Source organism: Arachis stenosperma, chromosome 10 (assembly GCF_014773155.1).
Source record: "Arachis stenosperma cultivar V10309 chromosome 10, arast.V10309.gnm1.PFL2, whole genome shotgun sequence".
NCBI lineage: Eukaryota > Viridiplantae > Streptophyta > Magnoliopsida > Fabales > Fabaceae > Arachis > Arachis stenosperma.
In genome coordinates this window covers 50,497,188-50,509,325 of record NC_080386.1, presented here as the reverse complement: position 1 = coordinate 50,509,325, position 12,138 = coordinate 50,497,188, and the positions used below count along the sequence as shown (strand labels likewise).

The 12,138-nt window shown below is 38.3% G+C and overlaps 1 non-coding gene across 1 annotated transcript; it reads right to left on the bottom strand.

The window, feature by feature from the left end:
- Window positions 1-9,777: 9,777 nt before the first annotated feature.
- Window positions 9,778-9,885, bottom strand: LOC130958661 (small nucleolar RNA R71). The gene has a single exon (XR_009077772.1). It is a non-coding gene; the product is annotated as a small nucleolar RNA R71 (small nucleolar RNA).
- Between the last annotated feature and the right edge of the window lie 2,253 nt (window positions 9,886-12,138).

Here is a 12,138-nt window from a genome sequence, read left to right as displayed (position 1 = left end):
AGGTAACAAGCCTTAGCACACTAACATATTAACCCCAATTCATACAAAAATCCACAAAATCATGATCCATACACAAAATTAACCTACTAAACTCAAAATTAAACTAATCCTAAACTATCTACGATAAGCCAACATGCAATAAACTAAAACTATAAGCAAAAAGAAAGAGTAAGAAAGATGTTACCATGGTGGGGTGTCTCCCACCTAGCACTTTGGTTTATAATCTTTAAGTTGGACTTGTTGAGGAGACTCTTGCTAGGGTGGCTTGTGTTTCCACTCCTCCTTGAATCTCCATCCAAGCTTGCACTTTGAGGCTCCTCCGGGATCCCATATTCTAGGCACTCGGTCTCCTTCTTGTTGATCACTATGCTCCAAGCCGGATGAACAAGTCCTCAATTGACTCTTGTAGTAACCCAACATTCTCCGAAAATCACCCAATTGCGCTCTACACTATGCTTGAATCCCAAAGCTTGATTTGGCTCTCTTGATGAGCTTTGGACTTACTTGACAACCAACACTCCTTTCTCCACCATGTACCAACCCAAGAAGGACCTTGAGTTGGTAATCTATTTCTAAGATAGCATATTAGTGGGGGCCAATGAAGCTCATAGGTAAAATTGTCACCCACTCAATTTGTTCTTGGAACGGAGTTACTTCCTCACCAACTTTCTCTTCCTCCTCTTCCCCATCACTCACATCATAACAAGGAGGTTTTGAGAAGTCTACCTCCATGTCTCTCTCAAACTCAAAGGAAAGAGGCTCATTAGGATCATTGAGGTGATTGACCAAGGAAGACAAAAAATCATTTATGATGAAATCCTCATCTTGATCAATCTCCCTCAACTCCTCGTTTGTCTGCTCCAGTTCACATGGTTCACTCTCTCCCTCTTGTTGCACTTCAAGCTCAAACCCTTCTTCTTTCCTTTGTGGCTCCATGCTCTCCTCTTTACTACATGCATTAGTTGACCCTCCACATTCCTCAAGAGGAATGCCTTGATCGGATGAGTGTAGGAGAACTAAGCGGTTCACCGCTTTGGCTATGGTTGCCACGAATTGCCCTTGTGTCCTTTGGAATACTTCTTGCTCTTGGAGAAAGGCTTGAAGGTCTTGATGGTCTTGGGTTAAGGGTGGAAAAGCTTCATCATTAGGTAAGAGGGAAGGTTCATTGGTTGGGAAGAAGGTTGGGTATGTGGGAGGTAGTTCATGTTGATGAGTATCTTGAGGTGGTGTGTAAGAAGGTGTATGATGATGGTGGTGTGGTGATTGAAAATACGGTGATTGAGGGTTGTGTTGAGAGTAGGGGTCATAGGTATATGGTGGTAGAGGTGTATAGTCATAGTGAAATCCACCATATCCTTGGTTTGGGTATGCATATTAGGGAGGGTATGGTTCATTGTAATATGGAGGAGGTTGCTCCTCCTGAAATTGATGCTCCAATCCCATGATGCAATCCAAAATTGAAGTTATCAAACCTAACTAAATGATCACAACCAAACTCCAAACCAAGAGGGTAATAACTCATAGAGAAAATTGAAAATAAAAACTAAAGACATCAATTAACAAAAGAAACAAAATCCTAATTACCAACAAAAGCAAGCAAACAACCAAAAAGAATCTATTCACACTATGGACATATTTACAACAACCAAAATATAGCACTCATGACGCTAGTTCCCCGGCATTGGCGCCAAAATTTGACAATGACCAAAAGCATGGGTTTGGATTTTCACACTAAAAATAGGATTAACGTTGCAAGTATAGTCCAAATCCATCCATTGATCATCAATCAGATTATAATCCTAAAGATGTCACAATTCAAAGCAAATGTAAACCGAGAGTATTTACTATCCCGGATTGTTCTCCCTAGGAACTAATGACAATGATCGCACACAATTTTGGTTGTGGAAGGCAAAGGGGGGTTTTCAATGATTTAAGCAAACAATAAAGAGATAGAAGAACGAAGCAAAATTGCAAGTAATAAAGTAATAAAAGAACAAAAGAACTATGTATGTAATATAAACAAGTAATGCTATAAAGTGATGGAAAAGTGGTTCAAAACATAAATGGAACCTTGACTTGGGATGAGTTATGAAATCCCTTCCTTGCCATAACCACAACTATGATAATTTTGATGGATTAATCTTACTAAGTCAAACCTTAACATCGAAGGATAAGTTAAGTGATCATAGTTGTTATCAATCCACAAGTCCTAGCTAACTTACTAATTAATTAGTAAAAAGCTAGCGTTAGTAGAAACAATAACAACTAACAACCCAGGAATTATTACTAAATATTGGACATTATGGATCTAATAATCCATAAACTCATTTTCCCCAAGCCAAAGGGTTGAAATTATCCCATAATCAAAATTGGCATTTCATCAAACACATAGAGGGCATAAACATAAAACATGGCAAAATTGGTAAATTGATGAAATCTATGAACCATAAATGATCAAAATCAATAAAAGCAACTCAATGAACATATAAAAGCCATCAAACATCAAATTAAACAACTAGGAATCAAAATTGCAAAGCAAAGTGAATATTGGCAAGAGAAATGGAAATGTAAGAAAGTGTAGAACAAGTAATGTAATTGAAAGAGATAATTAAAGAAATACTTACAATGTAAATTGCAAAATCCAAAAGCAAGACTTGAGGTATAAAATGCTACAAAACCTAACTAAACCCTAAGAGAGAATTTTCTGTACTATACTACTCCTACTCCTACTATTATGAGAAACTTGTAAAAAATGAAACTACAACCTAATGTCTACTAATGTGTTGATTCTCCCCTTATATAGCACTTCAAAATCAGCATCCAAGCCTTCCAAAATAGCCTAAAAGACCTCAGAATTCGAGAGACATGTGCTTCATTAATGGAATCACGTGCAGGTCTGTGCGCCCACACACTTGGCTGGAAATTGATCTGTGCATACGCACACAAAGAAATACTCACTTATGCGCACGCATGCAAGGTTGTGCGCATGCACACTTCGCTGTGTGTGTTTTTCCTTGTTTTCTTCATGTTTTCTCCCTTGTACATGCTTTCTTCCACTTTTGGCCATCCATTCTTACCTCTAAGGCCTGAAATCACTCAACAAACCTGTCATGGCATCAAATGGAATAAATTTAGAATTAAATTGCTCATTTCAAGCAAAAATCGCATGTTTTCACATTTGGGTTCAATTTATGGACAAAACACAAAAGCATGCTACTTTGGTGCTTAAGTGTGAGTTTATATGATGAAGTCCATCCATATCAAGCTAAAATATATCGAAAAATATGGACTCATCACTAATGCCTCATCATACATGTTCTATTCTCATATTAATTATGTTACTAGTGTCATTTATGCTAGTAGCTCAAAAAATAATTTTTAGAGATATTTTTACGTGTGTTCCGATATATCTAGTTTTAGTAGTTATACACCAGAGATATTTTAATATTATTTTAATCCACCTTTAAACCAACCAATCACAACTCACCTTACACCCCCAATACCTCCAAGGCTATCTCATTTGCACCTTGTGGCCAAAAATAGGAAGAGAGAAAAAGGGAGAAAAGTTCTTAGCTCCAAATCTTCAAAGCTTGATTTCTTCTGAACTAAAACTCAAATCAAAATTCCAATCCGACCAAAACAATCCTCTCTTCTTTCTCTACACAACCATATGACTTATCAAGGATGGAATCAAGGTGAGTTGGCTACACCATCTCCCTTTTGCTTCGGTTTTAAGGAAACATGCTTAAACATGTGTTTTCTTGATGTTTTTCCTTAGGAATCATGCTTAACTTGACTTGTGGTCCAGGAAACATTAATTTTCAGCAAGTTTAAAGGGAGAAATCCCTTCCTAACATGTTGAATGAGATTTGGTCAGTTGAGAGTTTGTGGATTTAAATTTTTTCTTGATGTGATTTAGGAGAAAAAAGTGCTTAAGGACCACCTAAGAGCATAACCAAATTTAGAGCAGCAAAACAAGGTAGGGTTTGATGAAATTAATCTTGATTAATTGTGTTTGAGTTGTGTGATTATGATATGATTTGGCTGTTCTTGAAATTAATGGTTTATATGAGTGATTCTTGTTGAAATTTTGATGAAAATTTGATAAAATTTGATGAAATTCAAGCTATGAACTTATGTTCTTGATGTAGCTAGAAACCAAAACCCTAAACCATAAATTGGGGTTCAATTTGTGTTAAAATAAAGTAGAAATGAAGGGGGTTTTGGTGGCTGCTAATTTTTTTGAATTATAATAAAAATCAGTTACTGAAAAGATTGAAAAACGGGTGAAAACAGAGAAAGAATCTGAAGAATTTACGAAGAACACGAAGAACACTTTGAATGTGGTGAAGAACAATGAAGAACGGGCTTTAGATCTTTAAAAGGGCAAAGAAGTAAATATTTTGGTGTTTGGGGGGTTATTTTCTAATTTCTAAAAGTTAGGATTGTTAAAGTAGAAATATTAAAAGTTACGGGTGGTAAAAAGTGAATTTTAAAGGTTAAAAGTTAAAAAGGAGTAATTTTAAAAAATATATTAATAAAAATAATAAAATAATACGAAAAAGATAGTTTTTCGTAAAAGCTTTAAAAATACAACTTTAAGCGTAGAATCTCATAATTACCTTCATAAAACACTTAGGGAGTGGTAATAACATATTAGTGAGGCAAAGATAAAGGAAAGATAAAAAGTTAAAGAGATGAAAATCGAAGAAAAAGTCTATAAAGTTTTAATGATAGAATCAAATAGATATTACCGAACGAACTAGGAGCAACATAGTTAGTTCTTAAGTTGCGCCTAAGGTTAGTTATAACATAAAAAGTTAAACTGTTTCAGTATAGACTTAATGAACCTATACTTGGGACAGGATAACTATTCATACTAAAATTTACATAAGCTATAAATACATACGTTAAACAGAGAAACTAGAGTAGAGTAAAGAGATAAAGAAGAGAAAAGAGTAACCAGAGCAGAGTAAAGAGATAAAAAAGAGAAAAAAGTAACTAGAGCAGAGTAAAGAAAAAAAGAGAAAAGAGTAATATAGATATAGAGAAAAAAGTAATCAGAGCAGAGTAAAGAGATACAGAGAAAGAGTAACCAGAGTAGAATAAAGAGACAAAGTGAAAAAAGTACTATGATAAAGAGATTAGAGAACAAGCAAATGGCCTGTTGAAAGGTCATTTGTTACATTATGGCAACTCCAGAGATATTTGAATGTTCATCAGTCAGATAGATGGTGGTACGACTTTTAAGAATACTTTCCTGGTATACTTAGCTAGAATGCTTTTCTGTAAGTCAGAAAACTCTTACAGAGGTATCGAGAAAACACATAACTAGCATATGCTCCTGTAAGTCAAAGAACTCTTATATTGAGTGTGTGTGTGTGTGCTCCTGTAAGACAAAGGACAATTATAGTGAATGTGTTGGGCAGATATAAATTAACTAGCTCTGCCCTGCAAGTCAAAGGACTCTCGCAGTGGGTTGCTAGTCCCGCCCTGCAAGTCAAAGGACTCTTGCAGTGGTTTGCCCTGCAAGTCAAAAGACTCTTGCGATGGGTATTGCCAACAGGGAAGCCTTACCTGGTTAGAAGGCTCCGGGTAATGTCGGGAGTGGGTATGTAACCGACGAATGAGCTCATTACTTGCACTAGGTCTAGACATGCATCATACTTGGTTGTGCATTTTCTCTGTTATGCTTGGTGTATGAATGTATGCTTTCTTTGTTTGTATTCTATTCTCTGTGTCTGTGTTTTATATTCTTTTGTTCTTCTATTTGTGTTATGTTTTCTATTTTCTCTATTTATGTGTATCTTCTATTTACTACTTCTCTATATTCTACTATTCGTCTGCTAAACGACACATATTTAATGAAATTAACTAATAACCCTAACCCTACTAAGAACTCCCCAGTTTTTACCCCTTCTCTCTCCCTCCCCCCTTCAGATGGAAGCATGAGTACCCTTCCATAGTTTGTTGATGACCGTTCATAAAGAGGATTCCGCTCTAGGTAGTCTTCTGAGTCTAGGGTGAATCTCGTTCTCTGTTTTTGTGTATATACTGTGAGACCAGCCAACATCTGCACCCCATTTGTACGCAAACTTTAACCTAAATCATGTGTACGAGACTCTTGTTATGTGACTACTTGATGTGGTACCAGAGAGATGTCATATGGCAATGTCTGATCGTGCAGAGGAGTAGTAGATAATGTTCCACCTTTTGATGACGTTCCACCTGACTTGAGTTTTGAAGACTTAGAATGTACTTTCCCTCGCTTTAGTAGTGATGAGCGGATAATTTGTACGCTTTCTGGCATCGTTTTTAGTATGTTTTTAGTATATTTAGTTGAGTTTTTAGTATATTTTTATTAGTTTTTAGTTAAAATTCACTTTTCTGGACTTTACTATGAGTTTGTGTGTTTTTCTGTAATTTCAGGTATTTTCTGGCTGAAATTGAGGGACCTGAGCAAAAATCTGATTCAAAGACTGAAAAGGACTGCAGATGTTGTTGGATTCTGACCTCCCTGCACTCGAAGAGAATTTTCTGGAGCTACAGAAGCCCAATTGGCGCGCTCTTAACGGCGTTGGAAAGTAGACATCCTGGGCTTTCCAGCAATATATGATAGTCCATACTTTGCCCAAGATATGATGGCCCAAACCGGCGTTCAAAGTCACCTTCAGAATTCCCAGCGTTAAACACCGGAACTGGCACCAAAATGGGAGTTAAACGCCCAAACTGGCATAAAAGCTGGCGTTTAACTCCAAGAAGAGTCTCTACACGAAAATGCTTCAATGCTCAGCCCAAGCACACACCAAGTGGGCCCGAAAGTGGATTTTTATGTCATTTACTCATCTTTGTAATTCCTAAGCTACTAGTTCCCTATAAATAGAACCTTTTGTATTGTATTTGATGTCTTGGAATCTGGGTAGCTATCTTTAGTCTTATGCTATCTTAGACCATGGAGGCTGGCCTCACGGCCATGCCTAGACCTTGTTCTTATGTATTTTCAACGGTGGAGTTTCTACACACCATAGATTAAGGTGTGGAGCTCTGCTGTACCTCGAGTATTAATGCAATTACTATTGTTCTTCTATTCAATTTAGCTTGTTCTTATTCCAAGATATTCATTTGTACTCAAGAACATGATGAATGTGATGATTATGTGACGCTCATCATCATTCTCACTTATGAACGAGTGACTGACAACCACTTCTGTTCTACAAGCAAACAAGGCTCTAATGTTTATCTCTTGGATTCCTGATACACGACGCATGATTGATCGCCTGACAATCGAGCGCTCGCCTGACAACCGAGCCAGCCATTCTGTGAGATCAGAGTCTTCGTGGTATAGGCTAGAACTGATGGCGGCATTCAAGAGAATTCGGAAGGTCTAACCTTGTCTGTGGTATTCTGAGTAGGATTCAATGATTGAATGACTGTGACGTGCTTCAAACTCGCGATTGTAGGGCGTTAGTGACAGACGCAAAAGAATCACTGGATTCTATTCCGACATGATCGAGAACCGACAGCTGGATAGCCGTGCCGTGACAGGGTGCGTTGAACATTTCCACTGAGAGGATGGGAGGTAGCCACTGACAACGGTGAAACCCTTGCATAAGCTTGCCATGGAAAGGAGTAAGAAGGATTGGATGAAGACAGTAGGAAAGCAGAGAGACGGAAGGGACAAAGCATCTCCATTCGCTTATCTGAAATTCTCACCAATGGAATACAAAAGTATCTCTATCTTTATCTTTATGTTTTATTCATATATCATCCATAACCATTTGAGTCTGCCTGACTAAGATTTACAAGGTGACCATAGCTTGCTTCATACCAACAATCTCCGTGGGATCGACCCTTACTCGCGTAATGTTTATTACTTGGACGACCCAGTGCACTTGCTGGTTAGTTGTGTGAAGTTGTGTTTATGCCATGGTATTGAGCACCAAGTCTTTGGGGCCATTACTAGGGATTATTTGAGTTGTAGTGATCACAATTTCGTACACCAAGTTTTTGGCGCCACTACCGGGGATTGTTTCGAGTATGGACAACTGACGGTTCATCTTGTTGCTTAGATTAGGTATTTTTAAGAGTTCTTAAGAATGAATTCTAGTGTTTCAAGGTGATGATCTTATCATCACCAAAGCTGATTGAGTCTCATCAATTTAGCTCTTGAATGCAATGTCCTACTGAAGCTTGGCTATTCATGTCTAATTCCTTTAGACTGAAGCTTTAGACTAACATTGCTTGATTTCTGGAATTCTCATTAAGAATTTTGATACCTTTATTTTCTTCTTCCACTTAATTTTCGAAAAATCCAAAAAAATTACAAAATCATAAAAAAACCAAAAATATTTTATGTTTCTTGTTTGAGTCTAGTGTCTAAATTTAAGTTTGGTGTCTTGCATGCATTGTTTATTTGACCTTGGTTCTATTTTCAAGTCAATAGTACAGGGAACTGAAGATTCAGAACATGCAGCAGAGGAATTACACAGAAAAAGCTGGGTGTTCAAAACGCCCAGTGAAGAAGGACAGACTGGCGTTTAAACGCCAGCCAGGGTGCCTGGTTGGGCGTTTAACGCCCAAAAAGGTAGAGCATTGGGCGTTAAACGCCAGGATGTGCACCATTCTGGGCGTTTAACGCCAGGATGGCACAAGAGGGAAGATTCTGTTTTTAATGCAAATTTTTTTTCAAGTTTTCAAAGTTTTTCAAAATCAAATCTTTTTCAAATCATATCTTTTCAATCAAATCTTTTTCAAAATCAATTTCTTTCCTTTTTCAAAAATACTTGCTATCAATTAATGATTTGATTCAACATTTCAAGTATGTTGCCTTTTCTGTTGAGAAAGGTTTAATGTTTGAATCATATCTTTTCTTGTTAGGCAAGTCATTAATTTTTAAAATCAAATCTTTTTTTAAATTATTTTTCAAATCATATATTTTCAATCATATCTTTTTAAATCACATCTTTTTCAAAAAAAGTTTTCAATCATATCTTTTTCAAAATGTTTTTAAAAATCTTTTTAACTTAATTTTCGAAAAAAAAAAACTCTTCCTCTCTTCTCACATCCTTCTATTTATGGAGTAACACTCCTCCTCAATGCACAGTTCGAACTCTATCTCACTAAGTTCGAATTCTTCTACCTCTTCCTTCTATTTTTCTGTTCCTCTGACACCTCAAGGAATCTCTATACTGTGACATAGAGGATTCCATATTTTCTTGTTCTCTTCTCTTTCATATGAGCAGGAGCAAAGACAAAAGCATTCTTGTTGAGGCTGACCCTGAACCTGAAAGGACCTTGAAGCGAAAGCTAAGAGAAGCTAAGGCACAACTCTCTGTAGAGGACCTAACAGAAATCTTCAAAGAAGAAGAACCCATGGCAGCCGAAAATAACAACAATGCCAACAATGCAAGGAAGGTGCTGGGTGACTTTACTGCACCTACTCTCAACTTCTATGGGAGAAGCATCTCTATCCCTGCCATTGAAGCAAACAACTTTGAGCTTAAGCCTCAATTAGTTTCTCTAATACAACAGAATTGCAAGTTCCATGGACTTCCATTGGAAGATCCTCATCAGTTCTTAGCTGAATTCTTGCAAATCTGTGACACTGTCAAGACTAATGGAGTTGACCCTGAGGTCTACAGACTTATGCTATTCCCTTTTGCTGTAAGAGACAGAGCTAGGACATGGTTGGACTCACAACCTAAAGAAAGCCTGAACTCTTGGGAAAAGCTAGTCAATGCCTTCTTGGCAAAGTTCTTTCCACCTCAAAAATTGAGTAAGCTTAGAGTGGAAGTCCAAACCTTCAGACAGAAGGAAGGAGAATCCCTCTATGAAGCTTGGGAAAGATACAAACAATTGATCAGAAAATGTCCTTCTGACATGCTTTCTGAATGGAGCATCATAGGTATTTTCTATGATGGTCTGTCTGAACTGTCCAAGATGTCTTTGGATAGCTCTGCTGGAGGATCTCTTCATCTGAAGAAGACGCCTACAGAAGCTCAAGAACTGATTGAAATGGTTGCAAATAACCAATTCATGTACACTTTTGAAAGGAATCCTGTGAACAATGGGACAAATCAGAAGAAAGGAGTTCTTGAGATTGATACTCTGAATGCCATACTGGCTCAGAATAAAATATTGACTCAGCAAGTCAATTTGATCTCTCAAAGTCTGTCTGGAATGCAAAATGCACCAAGCAGTACTAAGGATGCTTCATCTGAAGAAGAAGCTTATGATCTTGAGAACCCTTCAATGGAAGAGGTGAATTACATGGGAGAACCCTATGGAAACACCTATAATTCTTCATGGAGAAATCATCCAAATTTCTCATGGAAGGATCAACAGAGACCTCAACAAGGTTTCAATAACAATAATGGTGGAAGAAACAGGTTTAGCAATGGCAAGCCTTTTCCATCATCTTCTCAGCAACAGACAGAGAATTCTAAGTAGAACCACTCTGACTTAGCAACCATGGTCTCTGATCTAATCAAAACCACTCAAAGTTTCATGACTGAAACAAGGTCCTCCATTAGGAATTTGGAGGCACAAGTGGGACAGCTGAGCAAGAGAATTACTGAACTCCCTCCTAGTACTCTTCCAAGCAATACAGAAGAAAATCCAAAAGAAGAGTGCAAGGCCATCAACATGGCCAAATTTGGAGAGGAGGGAGAGGCAGTGAACACCACTGAGGAAGACCTCAATGGACGTCCACTGGCCTCCAATGAGTTCCCTAATGAGGAACCATGGGAATCTGAGGCTCACATTGAGACCATAGAGATTCCATTGGACTTACTTCTGCCATTCATGAACTCTGATGAGTATTCTTCCTCTGAAGAGGATGAGTATGTCAGTAAAGAGCAAGTTGCTAAATACCTTGGAGCAATCATAAAGCTAAATGACAAGTTATTTGGTAATGAGACTTGGGAGAACGAACCTCCTTTGCTCACCAAAGAACTGGATAACTTGTCTAGGCAAAAATTACCTCAAAAGAGACAAGATCCTGGGAAGTTCTCAATACCTTGCACCATAGGCACCATGACCTTCAAGAAGGCTCTGTGTGACCTAGGGTCAAGTGTAAACCTCATGCCTCTCTCTGTAATGGAGAAGCTAGGGATCTCTGAGGTACAAGCTGCAAGAATCTCACTAGAGATGGCAGACAACTCAAGAAAATAAGCTTATGGACTTGTAAAGGATGTTTTGGTTAAGATTGAAGACCATTACATCCCTACTGATTTCATAGTCCTAGAGACTGGGAAGTGCATGGATGAATCCATCATCCTTGGCAGACCCTTCCTAGCCACAGCAAAGGCTGTGATTGATGTTGATAGAGGTGAACTGATCATTCAAGTGAATGAGGAATCCTTTGTGTTTAAGGCTCAAGGATATCCCTTTGTCACCATGGAGAGCAAGCATGAAGAGCTTCTCTCAAAGCAGAGTCAAACAGAGCCCTCACAGTCAAACTCTAAGTTTGGTGTTGGGAGGTTCCAGCATTGCTCTGAGTATCTGTGAGGCTCCATGAGAGCCCACTATCAAGCTACTGACATTAAAGAAGTGCTTGTTGGGAGGCAACCCAATGTTATATTTTATCTATTTTCCTTTGTTATTTTATGTTTTCTGTAGGTTGATGATCATGAGAAGTCACAAAATCAATTGAAAAAGTAAAAACAAAATGAAAAACAGGAAGAAAAACAGCACACCCTGGAGGAAGAACCTACTGGCGTTTAAACGCCAGTAAGGCTAGCAGATGGGCGTTTAACGCCCAGTCTGGCACCATTCTGGGCGTTTAACACCAGAAAGGGGCACCAGACTGGCGTTAAACGCCAGAAAAGGGCAAGCACTTGGCGTTAAACGCCAGAAATGGGCACCAGCCCGGCGTTTAATGCCAGAATTGGCTCAAAACGCATTTTTGCATGCCATTTGGTGCAGGGATGACTTTTCCTTGACACCTCAGGATCTGTGGACCCCACAGGATCCCCACCAACCCCACCACCCTCTTTCTTCTTCACCCATTCACCAATCACCTCAATACCTCTTCCCCAAAACCCTTCACCTATCAAATCCCATCTTTCTCTTCACCACTCACATCCATCCTTCATAAAACCCCACCTACCCCACCATTCAAATTCAAACCACTTTCCC